Genomic DNA, 23,197 nt, shown 5'->3' with positions numbered 1-23,197 from the left:
AAAATGAGTTTTTATGTTAAAATGTTTAAATTCGTTCATGTTAGTGAAATCAATTTCTTACCATTTAAAGCCATTCAAAACCTTAAATACAGATTTTATATGATAAGATTTCCCTAAACCAACAAAGGAGCGATCTGTTTGTCTAACAGTTTACCCTGCCATGTGATGTGATGTCAAATACCTGAGTATACGATTTGGCTTCTGGATTTGAATTGCGTTCAGAAAGCAGCACTGGCTACTGGCTGCTGAAGAAATACAGAAACACATTGATTGGCTGACGTTGATTGCCTAAGGACATCAAAAAATATTTAGCTGAAATGAAAGACAATTTGTCAAAAAGGCGTACGCCAAAAATACCAAAATTTATTTAAGTATGAAACCACGCACACACGCATGCATTCTTGGATATAGTTAGTCTATCCAACAAAAGCCTGAGGCCAAATCTTCACTTTGGCTAGTGGTCGGCATGTATCTGCAGATGTGTTCCCTGCTGGACTTTGGGGTTTGTCCAGTCCACTTTGGTGCATTTGGCCAAGCAGTGGCCCGCTGATATAGAAACCATGTGTGATAAAATGTCCCAAACCACCAACATGACATCACTAGGCTCTGGATATCCTTGGATCAACGCCCGGTCTTCCTCCTCTTCCTCCATCCCTCTGCTGTTGTTGCTATTTTTTTTAGCCTTTCATTTTCAACAGAACACCCACACATGTTCTGTTCTCAGCATGGCCATGCGTCACAGTTACACATTTCCACACCTGCTAACTCGCCAGTACTCTCCTGCTGATCATTGATACCAAGTAACAATTAGTGATTCACTCAATGGTGCCTTGATGCTTCGTCCCTACACACGCTGACACGTACACTTATTCATTGGTGCAAATACTTATCTTTCTTGCACACCGATAAATAACCTCCATGCAGGAACAAGCATTGCTCATGGACTTTCCACATACTGACCCACCCAGCTGTTTCCGTAACCAGAAACCTTACGGTAACAAGTTGGATTTGACACAAACCAACACCAACTCACAGCCAACTACCATTACATTACAGCTATCACAGTTATTTTGGCAAGATCCTGCAATATTACTACACTCTTTGTAATTACTTGTTTCCTGCAGCCATAGCTGATGAAATGATGAATGTTCAATAGAAACCTGACTGTGCATTAATAATGGTTAAATCTTGAGCAATTGAACAGATACTGCGTCATATACAGCCACGGTGAAGCGCATTAAAAACTAATTCCAACCACACTATTTCTAACCAGGTTTTGATCATTGTTCACATTGGAAAAGTGACAAACCACCAGTAGCCTATGGAGACTAAAACATGCTTGATTTCTGAATCTGCTGTTGATGCAGGTATGCTAGTTTCCCATGATAATATAAAAATATGTTCTCCTCATTGTAAAATTTAATTGGCAATGATGTTGATGAGCGTTTGAGGTCAGTAAAGGCCAGTTTAAACCGGTAAATACGTAATCCCACGTCTTCACAAAAGACTAAAAAAATTCTAGTGGGGCCAACTAACAGGGCTAGTTGGTGAACTAGCTATCCAGCTAATGGCAAAAATGACAAGCTGGCAACCCTTCGTTTTATTGTCTGTGTAGGCCGTTTGCTCTCAGAACTACACACCATTTCATTCAATAAAGAGTTAGAGAAGGGGACAAAAGCTCACCAGGCTAGCTAGCTTGTTAACCACCAGTTAGCGAGCTTATTAGCTTGGGCGCTAATGGTACACTTAGTATACACAGTTAATTCAAAAATGTATTTGTACCATCAACTCTTGTGTGGAGCAATTTTTAGGCTCTAGCAGAAGAAGTGGATGATGCAACATAGCTAGAATGAATTTTGGTGTCACTAAGCTGTAACAAGGCACATTTTGTATTATTGTTTGTCAGAAGGTTAGCAGGATATTTTAGAAAATGTTCACATATTCAGTTGTTTTCATATACTGTATACTATATATTTCCTTATGACTGCTATCATGCTAATGCTAGTAATGCTATTTCCTAAACTACTGAACCACTGAATGTAGTGAATGGTAAAAATCTGGCACACGTTTCCCTTGATTGTGTATCACTGTATCTGCACTTTGATGCAGATCCTAACACAACTGCAGATTAAAAGAAGTTGTAACTATTACCATTAAAAGAAAATAATACTTGATCAGTTCATTCAAATGCTCCACTCATCTATATCTGCAGACTACTCTCAGATTTTCTCTTTAACTCTTTTCAGTTCTGTTTTGAAATATAATATTTGATCACAGCCACGGTTGCCAACAACCAACCAACCTCCAGTATGTCCAACATAGGCTTATTACATCACCTGATAGGCTTCATTAGCAGGCTGAGTGACAACAGCTTCATATTGCAGAGTTTAACAGTAAGCAATCTGTGGCCACTTACTGCCTGAACTGTCCCCCAACCAACAGAGTGGTGGGGCTGCACATGGAGGCTGAGTTAAGGCTTTATTGGAGGCTTTTCAAGGCCAAGGGTTGAGCCAGTAAGCTAAACAGATGTTCTCATAAAGCAAATACAATGGTGAGATGTCCAACCTCTGTGTCAGGGAGGAGGTGGAGATAGATTGATGGATTGTAGAAGGGAAGGAAAAGATCGGAGGGGGGCGGGAGGGGTGTATGCACAGTGCCAGAGAAGTGGATCGATGGACAGATAGATGATGGGAACGGAGGGTTTTGAAAAAGCTCTGCAGATTATCACGAATGAGAAGACAACAGGAGAGAAGTCAGTCAAAACAGAACCAGCAGATAACAGTCAACGCGGACATTGTCCAACACACCTATACTTTCTTTTTTTTCTCTTTTAGCTTTTTCTTTAGGATCTCTATTTTCTAGGGCTCTTTTTTCTTACCCACACACACATATATAATCACACACACTTTCAGAAACACAGGCCCTGTTGAACTTTCTCCCCCGGGTCAAGCGGTGAGGGAGGACAAAGTGGTATCTATGTTCTGCAGTTCATATTTGTGTTGGAGGCGCCACGCGGCCTGAGCTCCGTGTTAGTTCGAGGTAATTACACCTATACACCACCAATATCCCCTCCCATTACTGCAGACTAATGGGGCCTTACTGCTCACACACACACACAAATCCAAATACAATCACAGTCACACACACCACTTTGTCCAGGCTGTAGAGTCCAGTGACAACATCAGTTAGCTTCGATCTGTCACGTCAACGTTGCTCATGTTTTTCTGTGGTCAGACTCAAATTCCCCCATAGATTTCTTCAAGTGTGTGTGTGTGTGTGTGTGTGACAGTTAAATGAGGGAATTTTCCTTGTCACAGTGTTCAGAAAAGTTAATTATGATGTTTTGACATCTTTTTTTAAATTAAATTTTGACTGGAAAGAGGAGGAAAAGGACACCAAACTCTCTCTTCTTATATATACTGTATACTGTATACACACAGCAGTGGAGGTGACCGATTATAATTACTGTTACTATAAAAATCTTTAGTTTTCCTTTTATTGAAGTATATTTTTATTTTTAAGTAATCTGTTGTTTGCCACATTTCAGGTAACATCTGGTTTGGAGTAAAAAAAGAAGAAGTGTGAAATGAAAAAAATGGGGGGGGGGGGGGGGGGGGGGGGGGCCCAATCAACAGCAGGGAGGATGTTCTTTTGCTCAGAGATACAGATTTTCCAAAATATTAGGTGCAACAGGTTCAAGTTTTCATTGATCCCATGTGCAAAATGTACTCTTCATATACTAACTTACATTATAAACCGCCGCTTGTTGTTATTGTCATCATGTTTCATGTTTTTGTCTTCATGCTGCCTTGCTGCAAAAAGAATTTCCTCTTGCGGGACATTAAAAGATCTGAACTGCACGGATGGTTGCTCACTCACTCACCAGAGGATGTCGCATAGCAAAGTCAGGTCATGAGTGCTGCGTGTACCTACACTCACAGGGATTGCATTAAATTACCAGTGCTGACATTGTCGGATGGTATCAAAAACACATGTCCACCTGTAGATGTAGAGCAGGAAGGCTTTAAAGTGGTAATTAAATTTTGGCCCAATATATAGAGTGATTAAAAACCCACCAAGGATTTACTTTAACTTCAAAAAGTCAGACATAGAAAATAAAGACAGCAGTAGCAGAGAAAAAGTAGCAGAGAAAGTGTGTGTCATCCCTTTAATAGCACAAGACAGCTCATGGATTTTAAAAAATTGATTTGTCATCTGGGGAAATAAACTGGAAAAAATCGCAAAATTGCTAGTGTCTTCTTCTTGGACTCCTCCAACAATATACTCATTTGATGACTTTATGAACTTTTTGCTCTGTGGTTTATGGCCGAGCACGGTCTGATCAGGTTGTAAATAACTTATGATTTATGAAATACGATATCTGTGCTGCACCTCTGTGATTTCTCCACAAGTGCGGATGGAAGCCAGGTATGTGCCGGAAACATACACGCACATTTTCATATTTGTTAGTTCCAGCCTCTACGATCCAGCTTCAATTCGTCCTAGTTAAGCCACGGCAATACATCATAACTAGATAATACTTCTTCTGCAAATACTGTCAGTGCTCTAGTAATATTTGAACATTTTGAAACACAGTAAAACTGAACTCTGCATATCTGATCAGTTTTCCAAAGTAGCTCTTTTGTAAAGCTGCTAGACAGATAAAGTTTGTTTTCTATATTTGGCTTCAGTCAACTTGAGGTGAGGTCCTTGTCACCAGAGATTGATGCTATCCGATATCTTCACATTTTCTGTCTACAAAGCAGTCACTCATGCTCCCACACACACACACACATAGTACTAACACACTCCCTCTCACACATGAAAGTAGCTCTTAGATGTGGAAACGGGTTGGAAACAATAGGGTCAGATTTTATGCACTGTTTAATAGCAAATCCACACTCCACACATAAACAGTAACTAAAACCACACACACACACACACACACACACACACACACACACACACACACACACACACACACACACACACACACACACACACACACACACACACACACACACACACACACACACACACACATTGTTAGGTATACACCTACATGCACACCACTTATTGTTTATATGTCATTGCAACTACTAAATGTGACTTCCATATATAAATAAAATGGTATTTGTGATTTTATGGCAGAAGGGATAACTGTGAGGTGCAAATATTATAACATTTCAGCTCGGCCCACACTAAAACAGGCACACAGTAGCTTCTGTGGCCAAATGTCGGGGTGTAAAAGTGACTGGCCTGCTGCCAGCTCTACACACTAAATATAACAAAGTGGTGATCCGGCATTGATCTGAGCCAGGGTGTTAACGTGTAGCACCTCTTTGAGCGAGCATGAGAAAAAGGCCGTGAACAGTTGGATCCTTAATTGCCATCTCGTGTAAATAAATCACACACATTAGCAGCAAACTGCCGCGGTTTCTGCTCTCCTCTGTTCAGTCGTTCACATTTTACTGTGAGCTCTGGTTAAAGTCAAGTAGGAGATGGTGTGATTGCAATCAAAACAATAAAGTGTGATTACAGAAACCGCATAAACGTGTACATAGAGCATACGCAAAGAAGAAAGTGTAATTGTGAGAAAGTAGTATATCCTCCTGAAGCACTGAATCACATCCAAGCAAACAACTAAATCATCAGGTGTCAGTTTCTAGAAATTGTGGATGACTTAATTTAGACGGGAATGTAGTGGCTCCATTTGATGAAACTGAATTTATGTGGCACTGTGTTGTTACCCCAAGAGGATAGACAAATGTTGACACTAGTCTCGGATTGGGACTTCCATAAATTTGCTTCTATTTGAATACGATGCTTTCAGTGACAACATGGTGTCTGGAGTTTTATGATCATTTTATTCTTTTCTGTGTGTGCATCCAAGAAGTGATGTCTGATATAAATGAGTTCCTTATAATCACAATTTATCACTGTCACAATATTGGCTTAAAGTAATTACTAAGAGATCTTTTGGGGGATATGGTACGAGTGTTATTCTCTTGCTATAAATCACCAATACATAAAATAATGGAAAGTGTGGAGTTAGTGAAGAGTATATCAATTTCTAATATGTTTTCAAAATGAGCTAAAAAAAAAGGAGTGCACTATACTTTTGGTCTCTTCAAGACCACTTTTGGTTTCTTTTTTGTTTTGAGAGCATCGTTTTTTAGCCTGGAAATATAATGTGACACCTATCACTGTCTTATTACTGTTGTCTATTGCTAAACAGTGGAAAAGTGCCGATAGTGAGGCGTCATCGCACAATAACAAATGAGTACAGACTAAGCATGAGGTTATTAATAAGTATCAAAAATCTTATCAGTTCTGACAGTCCATGCTCATTTGGCAAAGCTTCCTGGCTCCGTATGAGGAAATGGAAGTCAGTGGTCATCCATTTCTGGGCAAATGAGGCTGATCTAAAAGCATAATGTCCAGTTTTAAGGAAACTTGCCCCCCCCCCCCCATTTTCTCTCCTTTTCATCACATCCAACTTACAACCAAAATGAGCAGCAGATGTTATAAGCATGTGTACAGAAGAAAGCGTGGAGACTGGTCTGTGGAACAGGTTCTGGAGGTCATTCTTGGTATTCTTGGTATAGATTTAGGTCTCAGTCTTTGTCACTATAATGCATATCCTTCTTCAGCTTCTCCTGCAATTTTGTGAAATGATTTAACATATAATACTAATTTATTTGATGTATAAATTGTTTTATTTGAACTGTGTTTGAAGCCGGAGATGGGAAGGCAGTGCAGTGGTTAGCGCTGTCACTTCACAGCAAGAAGCCTCCATTCTGCTGGCCTTTCCTGTGTGGACTTTGAGTGTTGAGAATGACCACCAAACACTGCCAATTGTGTTCATTGGAAGACCAGGCCGGAGGTACTGCTGGGATAAGGTCACGCCATGGCCAAAAATAATAAAACTTAATAAGCTAAGACTTCAGTTAGATAACAAGACAAAGCTGTACTTTCCTTTTTTCTATTCTCACTCTGCTTCATATCCTCTATCCAATTTTTCCTTCTACTCCTCCCTCCTTAATTCCATCCTCCGTCTTATTAATGCTTTCCTACTACAGTTTTGGGAGGATACCTTCTTACTTTGGGTACATCTCTTGATTTATTCTTTTAATCTCTTGCTCACAACTAAGGGAGCTTAGGTTTTAAGAGGAATCTCAAGATCTGTACAAAAATATGGTTGCCCCCACAAAGAACATTAGGTTTTTAGTCCTCTACAGTATGTTTCTTTATCTGCTTGATTATGATCCTTCCCATAATCAACTGTTACCTATCAGGATATCCTAGGCAAAGCTACACTGGGTCTTCTACTACTATACAAATAAAAATGGATTTTCTACAGTGGAGACCACTCGAATTGTCTGATTTATTCTTTTAATAATTTGTTCCTATGACAAAAGCAGTAGATATTTGCTAAGAGGCTGATAGTGGTTTAGGTTGCAGGTGGAGACTAATAACTGGAAAAATCTCCAAACTGCTGGTTAAAAGTAAGTTGTTTTGATTATGGCCCCAGCTAGAAAACATTGTTGTTTCCATCAAACAATTCTTATTATGAATATGGTGCTGTGTACTATAAAATTAAGTGTATTTGCTTTGACTGAAAATTGGAAGGTTTTTTTTTTTCTTTTTTCCCCCCATAGTTTACACTGTAAAATGACTAAAATGATCTTACATTTTTCCATGTGAAACTTGTATGGAAGACACTGAGAGCAGTTGAAGTGTCAGGGAAGTTTAACAACAGAAAGACATTCAAATTTGTCAAAACATCTAAAATGTTAGTTTCAAGTCTAAGACCGGTTGTAAAGGAATAACCCTAACCCTAACCCCTTGCATGCTAACACTCAAAGTACTTACTAACAGAGTGAGAGCTGAAAGCAGTTGAAATGTCTGTTGACCACAGGTTAAACTAGAGATCTTTCATATGACTTAATCATAACCAGAATACAAGGCAATATGAGAGCTAACAAAGTTTCATAGAGGCCAAATCATTTGTGAATAACCTCCAGCCGCATTAGTACAGGTGCAAAAGCTACTAAATGATTATCCTAGTATATATATAACACAGATGATAGAGATTAACAACAGTGGTCACGTAGCTAACGAACAGAGATATGAGCAACATTTTTGATGGATAACATATGCTGCTTCATTAGCATCCAAGCTAATATGCCTTTTAATGTACTGCGGGATGAACTTTCACCACCTCTGGATTGAAGAAGAAAATTGTAGGTTACTGCTGACTTCCCATGATGGCAATTTCCAAGTTCAGAGAGGAGTTGAGCCTCATCTGCTTTACCTGGGAAGTCACAGCTAATCGTGAAATGTATTGAAGCTCTTACAATGATCCCCGTCCTTGTTTTTGCAGCCCTGGTCTCATTTTCCCCTCATTATTTTCAATGGCAATAGTGTTCAGTTACAGCTGGTCTCTGCCAAGCGCTAGCAGTTAAAAATACTAAGCGCCGCACTTTAAGTAGGTTTTCAATAGTTGCTTGGCAACAGTGGCAGCAACAGGCAACGCCAATGCTTTGAACATGCTTCTTTTAAGCCAAAAGGAAGAAGTAGCCATTGGAGACCGAGGCTAAAACTTCCTGACAGTGAAGGACATTATATGAGGTGGAAATCCTTGTCTTGAGGAGTTAGATGTTGAATGGAGGGCACACAAATGCATTTCCATGCTATATATTTCAAGGCAAATGTGAAGTACTGTACTGTAATTAATAAATAATAAAGCAATATTCTGTGGTGTTGTATTTCCTCTGAGCATTCAAGGGTCTTCTTAAATAATATTTTCATTGAGTGATCAGTTTTTCATTCCACCATTTGGTATTTTAAAAGCATGTGTCCTCTCTTAACCCATTGGTCAAACTCAACCTCTTATACATAAAACCGAGGCGGCCACATGACACCATATATCGTCTGACTCCGGTTTCTCATTATAATCCCAGCCCTCGCCTCTTATCATTACAGCATGCTGGGAGTTGTGTTTCATGCCACTGGGGGCTGGTGTTCATTTTGTGGCGGGCGTCAAGATTTCCCCCGTTGATTTTCTTTCTTGTAATAACTGACTCACAAGGTGACTAAAGCAGGGGGATATAGTGTGCACGTGTGTTTTATACTCAGGTTTACTCATTGGACTGCACACGCACATATGGAACATAATCTGGAGGGATAACGTGCTATATTATAGAGGATCAAGGCAAGCGACCACCCGCTGTGTGTAGCCAGAAACCTGAGCAGGTCACATATGATCTACACTGGAATCAACTGTTCGTAATAATGGCAATAACACCAAAGCTACAAAGGTCTCAATTCTAATGTTGTTTGTCCCTTGACACATAATGGAAATCATAAATCTGCACATGAAAACTGACTGTACAAAACTGGATCCTGAGGTAGTCATGATTTTTTAAAAACTGGAATTGGTTGAAGACTGAACCACTAACTTGATTTTCAAAGTCGTCATCATTTCTGATATATTTAACATAGCACAAAAGAATGGACGGACAGACCATTGAACTAATATTTGTAGACGTTTCAATTTAATCAAAAGCTAAAGGTTTATACAGTATCATGACCAGAATGCACTCAAACCTGACCAAACTTAAAGCAAAATATGAGAGAGGAGGCATACCTTGCTAACTGCAAGCATAGCTAGGTTTCTGTAGTTGCTCCTTGAGTGCTTCCATGCAAACAACATTAAAACTATCTTGTGTATTTTTTGAAAGAATAACACAATCTGCCTCTTACAAACTGGAAATTAAATTTATAAATAAGCACCACTGCTCAGCAAATATTTGGTACAGTAGTGTATAGTGGCTAATTCTAGCTAATAATCCACTAAAGATATTCTGTCTTTTAGCATTTAGCACTATCCCTTACTTGTTGCTTGTGGCCACAGTAGTCAGCCAAAGGTTATATAGGCTATTTTTAATGCTGCATTAATTGATAACATTGAACATTTTAATAAAGATTGAATTGAATTTATATATTCAGCAGACATAAATCAACATTAGTTGTATTTGTGTCCACATGACAAATTTAAATCCAATGTTCACTCTTCTTTTTAGCCTGTTTTAGTCTCCACCAACTTCTAAGAAAGAATATCTATAGTTGCCAGATATTTTACTTTCTTATTTTCTTAGGTAGTCGCAAACTTTGTCATTTTGTGGTAGGCAAGTAGTGTAATGTGGGAATATTAGAGCTGTTTTTCTGACAACAACTGCTTTAAAAGCTGCGGCTCAAAGAAAGGTTGATGAGACCAGTGAGAGTGAACCAAAGTAATAAAGTTGCAGGCCTTTAAATCAAAACAAGGAGCTGAAAGATGTTAAAATTCTGCATACAGCTGAGGGCAACAGTACAGTTTGATGATAATTCTCTGTGGGTTTGTTACAACGAGTGGGCCCTTTCACCTCGCACATAGTCACTTGACCCATTATTTGTATAAACTACTGATTAGTGCAGCTTTAGGGTCTGTAATATAGATGTAGCCTTCGTGGCCTCTATGGACGATGATTGGGCAAAAGAGGGCAAATTAACTTGGTTATTGCCTCCATGTCAACTCAAGTTCACTGTATATGTGTAATATAAAGAACTTTTATAGACTGATTTGTCACATGGGGGCACACAACCATGAGCACACACACATTCAGAGGTGCACTAATGACTCCCTCTCTCTCTGGTTGGTTGACAAAGTAGCCCTTTAAAACACCGACTCAGACCTGGCCATTTCTGCCCATTCACTCTAAAATTATAGCCATATCATGTTCACTATCTGCCTCTGCTGGCATAAGTCCATTTTGATTTGTGCTATGAGTAAAAAGAAGATGTTTATTTTCTTCCCAGACCTGGAGTATGGAAAAGAGAAGTCAGTGCTGACACGTTGTAAACACCTAGATTGGATGTTGGATTAAATGGTGTCACTGAAACCGGACCTCGGCATAATGATAGGTAATCACTAAGTTAACATGGTGGATTACATGATTCAGAGACGCCAGTGGAAGATGGTGATGAAACCCAGAGCCAGGTGGAGACGAAATACACACACACGCACGCACACACCCACACACACACACATACACACACTACAAATATATACAAATGCATACAAGCTTAAATGCATATGCAACCATCCCATACGTCCACTTTAATGGACGGAACAAATGCGTTGGGTTTGTTTGACCTTCAACCTATCCACTGATCCACCTCCATGCTTTCAGTAATAGGCCTCCTCTTCCAGTAAACTCACTCCTTTCCTTCCCGTAATGGCTACTTTGTGTATACATGGTCTTCAAACCACAGAACGGCACGTGACGGAAACTGATGAGGAAAAAAATAAAAAATTGAAGATGGAGTGACTAGTCATCTATTAACTGGAAGAAGAAAAAATTGACATGTGAAACATTTTGTCCAGGATTTAAAATACAATGATTAGAAATGTTGAACATGCTGAATCGATTATCACCAACTGTAGTTCTGCCATAAAAGGAAACCCGTGCCATATCCCTGCCTCCACTATGTATTTATGCTGGGAAAGCAAGTGAAGCTAGTCAAGATTTGTTTCACCAGCATACCTGAGAACTGTCAAAAAAACAACCTCAAATCTCATCATTTTCCAATCTAGCACTGCATAAATGCTCACGATCAGGCTGTGGTGTGACCTCGATGGCCGGGTCATTAGTAAGCAGAGTGGCTATTGGCTGCCTGTTGCAGCACTGGAGGGTTATGACTCCTGCTAAATCTCCAGGGAGGGCTATAACAGTGCAGAACAACAATAGGGCCGGTGCTGTGTTTAGTCTGCGTCTGTGGGGGCTTACAGCAGATTCTGCACTTTGAAGCAAGACCCCAGCTTTCTACCAAAGACTTTAAGACTCTCTCGCAGCTAGCTTATTACATCTTAGTTGACTTTTCATCTGGGTCCAAGGCACACACAAACACGCACATCATCACACCCAGACCAAACCAGAAGCATAAGTTGATATTCGCTACTTCCCAATCTCTCCTGGCCATCTCTTGTAACTACTTCGGTCCTCTTAGGGACTGTACAAAAATTACTAGGGTGGGGAGGGGAGGGGTGGGTTGGGGTACGAGACTGACCCTAATGCTTAAATTTAAAACAAAACAGAAGAAAACAAAAAAAAGATTCCACTAGTACAGCTACCTTTGCTATTAATAACTAAAAGTGCACACAAATTTGATATGATGTACTGTAATTTAAACCTTAATGTAGCATTTTCACATAGAACTCAAATCGCACAATAAAGCTGGAATTAGTAGTCGCCAAAATGAATGGAAAACATTTCAAAATGATGAGTGCTGTTTACCAAATACGCCAGCGATTATTATTATTATTATTTTTTAAGTTGTCTCTGTTACTTCATATGACACATAACATAATTTGACATATTTGACTTGAACTGCTTCCTGTTAAGATTCTGAATGAAGTGAAGGTAGAAGCTACTGTAGGCTAGTAGAAAAATAAAGTACCAATAACCGAGATTCACATCTAGTTAGTTTCTCAACACTCCAACAATCCTATTAGCTTCTAGTTGTGCTAGAAAATAAACCCATGACATAGGGACATGATTATTCAAGTCTCTCCAATAAAATAGATTAAAAAGTTAATAAGCACTTGTGTTGCACACAAAATCTATATTTTTGATTTGAAAATAAATCCTTTTTCAGAACAAAATAAAGTGTAATTCTGTGAAGAAAAAGGTTAAAGGATACTCCTTGCACCTCACTCAAGCCAAAACATTAAAACAAATACATGGCCCTCCTGCTTTTCTGATGCCCTCCACTCTCTCCATAATTTTCACACTGCCCGTAAACTACCTCAAGAAGGTGCTACGTAGCTAGACAGGTATGTAGGTTAGTTTAGAACAACTGGGTTTTAATCTTTGCCTGTTAGACCAAATACACACACACACATTCACACACAACATTTAATACTTGTCTCTGTCAGACATCTCTTGGTTTTTGCGGGTTCTCGGCAGCCCAGAAGGAGCCTTGTCTAAATAAATGTCAACTTGTGACCAGGGTTTTCAAAATCCACAGCAATATACTGAGGGAGAATCAGCCTTGTCAATCACGTCACGCATCCGCCTGCCCCGGGGTTACGAGCGACGACTCTGGTGGGCCCCCCCCTCCCCTTCTCCCTTCTCCCTTCTCCGTCTGCCATAACAATGGGGAGTGATGTGGAAGTCCAAAACACACAAATGATCAGGTGCTGAACATTTACAGCACTTGTATCTTACAGCTCAGCCCCGGGGTCTAGCTGGGTAAAAGCCAAACCGCTTCTTTTTTTGTATTTTTATTTTTGTTCAGTCCTTGGCAGATTATTTTTAAGGCTGGAGGAGTTAGGGCTTCTGTCTGGCTTGTGGTGGAAAACTATAATAAAGCTTACCTTTACCCCACTGTTGAACCACAGGAGGAAGAGATGGTGGAGGGTTTTTTTGTGTGGTCAGCCTGCTGATATTAAGTTCCTATTAACAAGTGATATTGACCAGTCAGTGTCAACCACTAATTTATATTTATTGGAGTGTATTTAATTTTTGTGATCAACAGAATTATAATTGTATTTAAAATACCACATTTTAATAACAAATGCAAAACTGTTAAAATCAAATAATCTAAAACTCACTGAAATATTAAACCAGCTAATTTTGTGAAGAAAGCACATAGCAAATGAAAAAGTAAAACACATTAGGGATGTGTATCTCTATTACTGAGGCACAAGCAATAAGTATTGCCAACGATTTGATACATTGAAGATACATATGAATCAATTACCAATGCGATATAGTATGATGACCTCTATTGTGATACAATTCCATGCAATATGATGCGAATCGACATGATGCAAAAAAAAGATGCTGTGCGATTCAATACCATATCGATAGTTAGATTTTAATTCTTAGTCATGCAGAAAATCATAAATTAACTAAAACAGGGCTATTTTCACTTAACATATTTAACTAAGTAAGCATCTCAGTCATAAGTCCTTTGTACAGTGTAGTGTTCTCAAGTTCTGTGACCCAAACAATTATTACCAAAATGGTTAAATTAATCATTGCTTGGTCAAGTCTGTTATATCAGTAGTGTGAACAGGTGGATATGTGTGTGGATCGTGTCTGGACTAAACAAATGATGAACAGATGCCACAACTGAGAGGTGTGTTGGAAGAAAACAGTGATATACGACTCTTGTCAAAAATGAGTTTAATTAGTAGAGTATATAGCAGAGGTGTTCAAACTATATATATCCATAAAGGGCCATATGGCTGCAGGTTTTCATTCAAACTAAGCAGGAGCACACCAGGTTTGATTCATTTAATCAACTAATCTCAGTCTTCAGACAGTTGATTGGTCGAATCGTGTGCTCTTGATTGGTTGGAACAAAAACCTGCAGCCACACAGCCCTTTATGGAATAGTTTGGACATGCTTGGTATAAAGCATAGCACCACAGATGCTATGATGCTATGAAACAGACTTTCACACCAAATATGATGAATTACGTAGTTTGCACCTGACAGAGCAAGTTTGACAATAGTCTCGATATATTTACCAGTGGCATGTATTATAGGGTTTAACTCAATGTTTTAGTCTTAGCATCATATGAAGCAGTTACTTTTTTCAACAACAGGCTTCTTTTTGAGCAGAATCTGAATTATGGAAAGAATTCTCCTAGCCTCTGCATCTTCTCAGATAGTTGCTTGTCACTTAGTTAGTGTAAAAAGTTAAGCTGTATATTCTTCTTTGCAGTCAAATTTGGCACTGATAAAACCCTGTCTGCTATTTGTCAGAATGTGACTGGACCTGTCTCGTAGAAGTCAGCGTATTTTGAATCCAGATGGGTGCAATACCTCACTGAAATTCACTGACTTTCACTGGCATGATCTGTTTAGGAGAACATGGCCACGTTCTCTCTTAAAAATAACTGTCTGCCATCATGTACTGCTTAGAATCCAATCAAAATATGTTGTTAGCTGAGTTTTACCGCTCCTTGTGTTGACCTGAATGGCTACAACACACAATGAAAAAAACATTCAAGATGTACATATTTATATGTATATGGCCAGCTCAAAATACCACTTCAAAATATATAAACCATATTATTGGAACACACACACACACACACACACACACACACACACACACACACACACACACACACACACACACACACACACACACACACACACACACACACACACACACACACAGGAGACACCAACAGTGGGAAATTACTAACAGACGAACAGACATTCACGTGCTGCTATGTGATACAACACCAGTCACTTTGGCAGGAAACCATTGGAGGTATTTTATTCTAAATATCAAGTTGGCTGAGTGACAGTGGCACCAGCCATGTTGGCCAATGGACAAAAGACTTCTTTCCTGGCTTTTTATATCACACACACATATATAGACACAGACTATATTCACCTATGTTACACACTCTGAAGTGGGTCATGTCCACGTTTAGCTGAACCCTGATTAACAGTGTCACTCTAAATCACAGGGTTGATTTTAGCACTAAACCAGACCTGAGGCTGATTGGGGAGAGAGGGGGGGAAAGAGGGGGATATGGACAAGAGGAATGAGGGAAGTAGAAGGAACAACAGACGAAGGGGCGATATTAGGAAAAAGAGTGGAGAAAAAAGGTGGATGAGGAGACAGCGGACAGACAAGAAACAGAAAATAGAAATACAATGGCAAGATTTGGGCAGGTTGTGTCTGTTACATAGAAAAAAAGTAGGAGGAGCGAAATGTTTAAGTAATAAAGACACACACAGGGATTTCCTTCAACACGTCATTTTGTTGTCAGTGAAAAGCAGTTAAACCAAAACACATTTTCTCTGTGATATTTCGAAAGAGTCGAAAACATTTACGGTGCAGTAAACTTTTTTTTGACATGAATCGAACTTGACATTTTGAATTTAATTAGACGGTGTGAGTTTGTAGCAACAGTAGCAGGGAGCATGGGGAGTGTTTGTCTGTACACATGTTCCTACTTTATGGTGAACTCTGCTGACCGCACTTTAAAAAACGCACAGCGGTTGGGCCAAAACCAGGACGCCAATAAAACTGGGCCAGGTAGAGAAACAGAGAACGAGAGAGAGAAAGGCAAACAGAAAGGAAGACAGATAGAGGTGTGTATGTGGTCCAAATGTTATAAACTAGATGTGTATGGTCACAGGTTTGATTTCTACACAGCCATACTCAATGTGTAGTGTATCTATCATGAAGTCAGTGTTTGAAGCTACGCGCTAATTGTAATGGTGTTTCTGAACGTCATTTCCCAGAGGTCACCTGCAAGTGAAACGTCGGTGTTAGATGTGAGTTCTGCCTCATAGATTTCCTGTAGATGAAGCTTGATTTTGGGGGGTTGTTCTTTTATTTAAAACAAAAAATCGTATCACTTTCTTTATGCCAGAGATTTTTATCACAGAGCTATTACACACTGAAGGTTAAGAACAGCAAAAGTAAAACATTAAAAGAGTGTTCAACATTTTGGGAAATACAATTATACACACTTACTCGCTTTTGCCCCCCCGACTGCGTATTAAGAACACAGCTAGAGCCTGGATATGGTTAGCCTAGCTTAGCTTAAAAACTGCAAACAGGCAAAACAGCTAGCCTGACATTAAATCTCATTAATACAACCTGCAGTAACTGATTTTTCTGGCCAATTGGCAGCAAAAAGAAGTTGTGAACATAACATTGTCACATTATCACATGTAAAGTAGCTTGTTAGCTAAACAGTTGCTTTTTTACACATCCAGCAGGTACAGAACAACAATATAATTCATCTGGAGTTGTTGAATATAAGTCCAATATTTACTTTCACTTTTTAATATCTGTCTCTTTAGCTGTTAAATGCTCCATTATGTTTACCAGCTAGTTGCTAACTCTGTCTGTTTGCTGTTTGCCAGGTCATGTAGAGTGAGACTGAAACTGCCTAATTTGGCCAAATATTACACTACAACAGTGGTAAAAATGGACCAATACAGTTAAGTTCCCCATTTGTGAAACTTTACTGTATTGGCAATTTAACAATTAGCAAACAACAAGTAGCTAAAACTTTAATTAGCACTTAGCAAACATTGAGTAGCCAGAACTTGTAAAGCTAAGGGTAGTGGCAAAGTCATGTTGTCGGTTACCAGCAATGCCTCCCAAATTACATATTGTCATTTCATACTCTGTTGTTAAAAATTTAGATTATAGCCACTTTAACACGCACCATAAAATGTTAATGTCATTTAGTGGCTGTCTGAGTATCAGTTTTCATGTCAAAAGAAATTACATGAAAACTTTATGTCGAGAGAAAGGTGCATGCAGGGAGAATAACAGAAGGAACACATTTAAAAAAGAGTGAAAGAGAAAGGGGAAAGACCAGTAACAAGTAGGAAACCTCCGGTAAATGTCAGGAGAGCAAGTGTGTGACGTCAGTCTGGAAGGTGACACCTCTGGACTAATGAAAGTTTCCACTACACACACACATACACGCCACTGGTTTTTGGGGTTGCTATGTGTTTGTTGGGCAAGTTGAGAGGTGTGTGTGTGTATGTGTGTGTGTGAGTGTGTGTGTGTGCATGTTCAGTGAAAGGAGTGGCAGACATGGTGACTATGTTTGTGGCGTTGGGTGGGTATATAGGTGGTGGCATGGGTGTGTGTGGGGTGGAGTGAGTGTGTGTATGAGGGTGTGGTACGTAAAAGTGTGTGTTTATATCCTGGTGGCACGGAGCAGCCGTCTGTGCATAAATAGGAGCATGTCAACGGTAGGTAAAGTGACGGTGATGTCATGGCTATTTTTCCAATATGTGTGCTTCTGTGTTTGTCTGTGTGGGCGTGTGTGTGTGTGTGTGTGTGTGTGTGTGAGAGTGACCTCCGTGGATTTGCACTGTCATTTTAACACTCTAATTTTCCCCATTTGTGTATGAGCCATACCCTGGGCAAATTCTCATCCTGTTCTCTCTTTTTTTTATACCTACATTGACCGGTTGTTGACTGCATGTCATTACAATTACCTCATTTTGTTCAGTCATAGTACTGTGTGGAAGACCAGGATTAAGTTCTGACTCTAAAGCTCTTTAAAGTTGAAAAAAAAGATGGGTTTGCAAAGTTGACACAAACAAAGTATATGAAATATAGATATATTAAAGTTTATCACTTGAAGTAAAAAAGAAATAGAGCAGTTTTTTTCTGTATCTTTCTATATTTTCTTCTCAAATCGAACACAGACTTATAGTGGTCAAGCAATTGTCATTGGACAGATGTGAGTTGATATAAATGGACATGTATTCTCAGTTGGAAATGCAAATTGAGGTGAAAACATTTAAATGCAAGTTGAAAATATTTTAGTTAAACCAAAAGTGTGCACATATCCCAAGGATTCATTGGAGGCAGACTCCAATTCATTGTAGGCCTAGTACAGGGACACAAGGAAATAAGGACAATGGCATGGAACAAATGACAGAAACAGAAAGAACAGCTGGCTAAATGCTAACATCTGTGCAGTCGCTACATTGTCTGTTTGTGCAGTGTGTGTTAATTGCCACAGTCCGGTGGTAAAATGTACATAAATAAAATAAGGCCAAAATTTGCACTAACATCAGCATGTAACTGTCCTATTGAACTTTTTGACTTAAAATATAAAGGTTTTCCTGGGACTTACAAACCATAGTCAAGAATAAGTGAGTACTTACTATAGTATTTGTTATTGCAAGTAAAAAGTTTTGTTCTTTAAGTAAAACAATGTGTCAGCATACCAAAAACTACAGTTCCAGTGAAAATGTAAAACAAAATACTGTGATATTACTTTGAATTGTTATATGTTATATATGTTATGTAATTTACAGTAATTTCAGATAATTACAGTATCATATTGTCATTTTACATTAAAATACTGTATTTTCACAATACATTACTGTGATTTTCATGTAAATCACTGTAAAATAATTACAGCATACTACAGTGAATTTACTGCAATTATTAGTCAGTAATTTACTGTGAAATTACAATCATTTTTTTTTACATTGTACAAGCGTGTCATCATTTTTACTTGCATCATCACAATTTGGTTTCTTCCATATCCATGATATCCACAAACGCTCTCTTCTAATATCATTTTTCCAACCACTTAGCTGTAATTTATTCCATCTAAAAATGTCCCCACTTGCACGTGCCCACGGACTTGCCTCTTGTGTTGGGCTGGTCACTTTTAACCTCAGATTGTCTGGGGATAATGGCAAAAATGTTCCTTAAAGGCCACTAAAAACAGATACATTAATAATAGTACTAGATTTTAGTTGAAATAATGTTTCTCATCTAAACCACATACTCTTGAGTAGAGTTATGTCCCAAAGCCTGGATTTCTAGTATTACATTAGTTAGAGCACATTAGATTTAGATACATTAGATTTGCATAACAACACATGTCCATGTGATTTTAAATGAGGTTTTATTACTACTGGAACATAAACCAGAAGTTGGAGTTTAATTCATGCTTTTCTCTTCAACAATATATTCTGAAAAATGTCTGTCATCTTGTACTGGAACATGCAATTATTGTCTACTTGTCCCTTCCTGACATTCCATTTCAGCAGGAAACATTATATTAATTATATTATATTAAACTAGATGTTAAAAAGTTACAATGTGACCTCAGGAAATCTCCTCACAGGGACATAAAATGTTGAAGAAACAATTACTGACTAAGTAATTGTTTCCAAGTTGCTCAGAGCAACAACATACACGTGTACATCAGACTTCAGATCAACCTGGACCTTAAAAAATAGCCCTTACACATTTTGAAAGTCTTGAATGACAAGAATGAATACATATTAAAACCTTTTACAATGATTTGAATGTTTGTGTGTGTTCTAAAGTCTTCAACTCAATAACCAATTTGACACAGGGCAGAAACATTTCTACTTCCATACACACATCTACAAAGTGCCACAAACTCATGAGATACAACCTACTCCTTAGATTGTTTTAACGTTATAAAAAAACGTGTCACATTGCAACCGTAAGACTCCAGCTGTGTAATGTTCAAGGAGGAATCGTGTTACGATACTAATTCGTGGTAGATGTGTGACCCTCCATGGCAGCCAATGTGGGTGTAGGCCTCCCTTGTTGTGCTGGCATGGCATCCCCATGCAGCTGCCCGTAAAGCTGTCAGTGGGGACCGCAGACGTTGGACGTACACAGCATTTAGCCCTCTTAAACAGCCACAAATCAGCCTGCTGGTTTTGTTCCTGAAAAACACCTAACCTGCCTGGATGTTTAAGGACATGTGGTTGAGGTAGAGGAGGGGGGGGATTGAAGGAGAGGGTGGAGGAGGAGAAAGATATGTTGCATGTAATGTTGCTAATCCCCTTTTAAAAGCCATACATCACTTCTTGTTTCATTCCCGAAAAAAAGGACCTTGTTGGTTGCTTGTTTACCACGGAATGCTTAAGAGAAATTCCACAATATGAGGTCATTACCTTTGGTTATTATCATGCACTCTGGCAGGTCATATTTCTCTCTGTGCATAATTGTGTCTGCCTGTAGCTAATTATTTGTGTAAACCAGAGCAGGCTACTGCTGGTGGGTTTTATAGGATATATTAGTTATTTTGAATTAGGTTGAGCACAGCAGGAAAACAGTAACGGGTGGTTAGAAAAGGCTGACTCTTGTGTATGTGTGTTTGCGATGGTTTGGAATAAGTTTGAGAGCGATGCCACACAGGCACTGGAATTCACAAAAGTGAACTAAGAAAATAATAGTAATAACTAGACGAAACAGACCTGCTTACCTGGCTAATAACTGTAATTTATATAAGGAATGGTCTAGGGAAGGCTGTGACAAGAATATATGGGCAATGTATTTAATTTTAGTAATCATTGCACATACATAATTACTAGTTACATAATTGCTAGATTATATTTTTTGTTTGGGCAGAGCTGGAAAAGGCGGTAGAAAATGGTAAAACAAACAACAAACAAACAGCAAAAACAGCTTACATTGTACTTGTTTTCATAGGCATTTTTTTCTAACAGTAATTTTACATGACCGCACTGAAGAAAAATTGGTAAAAAAAATAAACCATTATGTTCATTATTCAATATGTCTTAAATATAGAGGCTGCACTCTGTGAAATGTTATGATTGTGCCCACCAAGAACTTAGGTAACCGTATGTCTCTTCCAAAGTAGATAATTCATTTAAATTTTACACCATCAATCATTTTGTCAGGGTAGGTGTTCTTTTTTCCATATGTTAAATATCTAATTTTGGATGAAACCTCTTATATATATATACATAACATATAGAAACATGTAGATATGTAAAATTGCATTTGAATGAGCCTGTGAGAAGCAGGAGAGTTGTTGCTGTTCACATTGTGGTTTTGGTACAGAACAGTGGTGAAGTCAGATAGACAGTCTGCAGACCTCTGCAGAGCAACACCAAAGTCTAGTGTTGCACTGCCAGCCAGACTCGGCCTGTGGCTCTATCCTGGCATCAGCCTGCAGTATGGCTGTAGAAAGAACAGAGCAGTTTCCTTTCATTTTGCTTTCACAGGCTTAGCTCCTAGTTGACATAAAGACATTAGCAGTTATTACGGCTGCACCGGGACCTGTTATGAAGTGATGGCTTTTCTGTGTTTTTTTTAAATTTTATGATCAGTTCGTCTACCATTCTTTGGCTTTAACCTTTGTGGCTTCTGGAGCAGCTGGTGAGATGTCCATAATGTGCAAGATCTTGGCCAAGTCAAATGTACCAGGTGTTCACACACTGTAAACACACACGTGCACGAAAAACAGGCAATCACAAATGTATTGAAGTTCAGCCAATATTAGGGCTGGGTGTCGTTTTAAAAAATTACGATACCAGTACCAATCCAAGCACCCTTAATGTGATACTGATACCAATTGAGTAAATCATTTGATACTCATCATGTGAATAGAAGCATTAAATTGCATAAAATGCCACCACAGACGGGTTGTAGCTGCTGTGGCAGTGGGCCAGTTGCATGTCACATTAAATCGAACAACGCTTGAGTTGATTGGCGGTGAGCAAGTCCATAAAAATGTCATATTTTCTAGCTCTGTGTGCAAAAAGGATCGATTGCAGCTATTGTTTGATAGGAGATGTTTCAATACTACTTGATATTGATTTATTTCGGTCGATACCTTAAAGGTATTGAGTACCGATACCCAACCCTAGCCAATATGGGAATCTGCTCATCAACACTGATATGAATACGATTTGTGTTAAATTGCTGATATGAGAATTCTGCCTATATCTAGGTCCTACAAGAAGAAACTCTTCACTGAAATGATTTCAGGACTAACAGCTCTTTAATGCATTTTGATGATAAGGTAAGCTTGGGGACACATGGACTTTCTCAGTGGGAGTAGTCACTCACACTAAAAGTTGCTGCAGTAGTTTAACAGGATCAAATTGCTGTAGATGAGGGATAAAACATTTTGCTTGGCTATGTGATTCTTATAATCTGAAGTTTCCTGGTCCAAAATTTTGAGGGAATTTTCAATCATGATGTCATGGTATTACATTGCTTTGCTTCCACCAAAAGAAGAAATACAGCTCCCACTAACACCCAAATTGTCTCGGCTACATATACAGTATACAGTACATTTAGGTGGCTAGCTTGCAAGGACAGGACTTTTGGAGTGATGTGGAGTCATCCAGGCTAAGCTAACATTAGCAGTCGATGGTCAGTATTACTTCCATGTTGTAGATTGGCTGTCATCATCAAGGACTGATTCTAAGGTCTGAGGATGTCCTAAAATCAGTTTGGTTTGGATGTTCTTTAAAGATTGGCACAAAAACATTCTCCAAAATTGCTCATTTGACATTGTCTGAGAATAAAGAAAGCTGCCACACATAGATCAGTGTATTGAGAATAGCAAAAGCATCTACAGCAGCTATTCATCACAGAAAACCAAAACGGTTTCTAATGTGTTAGACCATGGTTATTTGTAAATGTGGTACCCAATAGCTAACTTACAGCTAGTCACACAGCTTAATGTCCTTGCCTAATATATGCATTGATTGCCCAAAAAACATTAGCGGTCATCCTGGTAAAACACTGGAGCAATGTTTTGTCTGACTGTTCAGGCTCCTTCAAATGGTTATAAGTGTGTGATTAAGGTGATTACGAGTGG

This window comes from Scomber scombrus, chromosome 21 (genome assembly GCF_963691925.1).
Source record: "Scomber scombrus chromosome 21, fScoSco1.1, whole genome shotgun sequence".
In the NCBI taxonomy this organism is placed as follows: domain Eukaryota; kingdom Metazoa; phylum Chordata; class Actinopteri; order Scombriformes; family Scombridae; genus Scomber; species Scomber scombrus.
The sequence above is the reverse complement of the archived record's forward strand: the minus strand, read 5'-3'. Positions refer to the sequence as shown.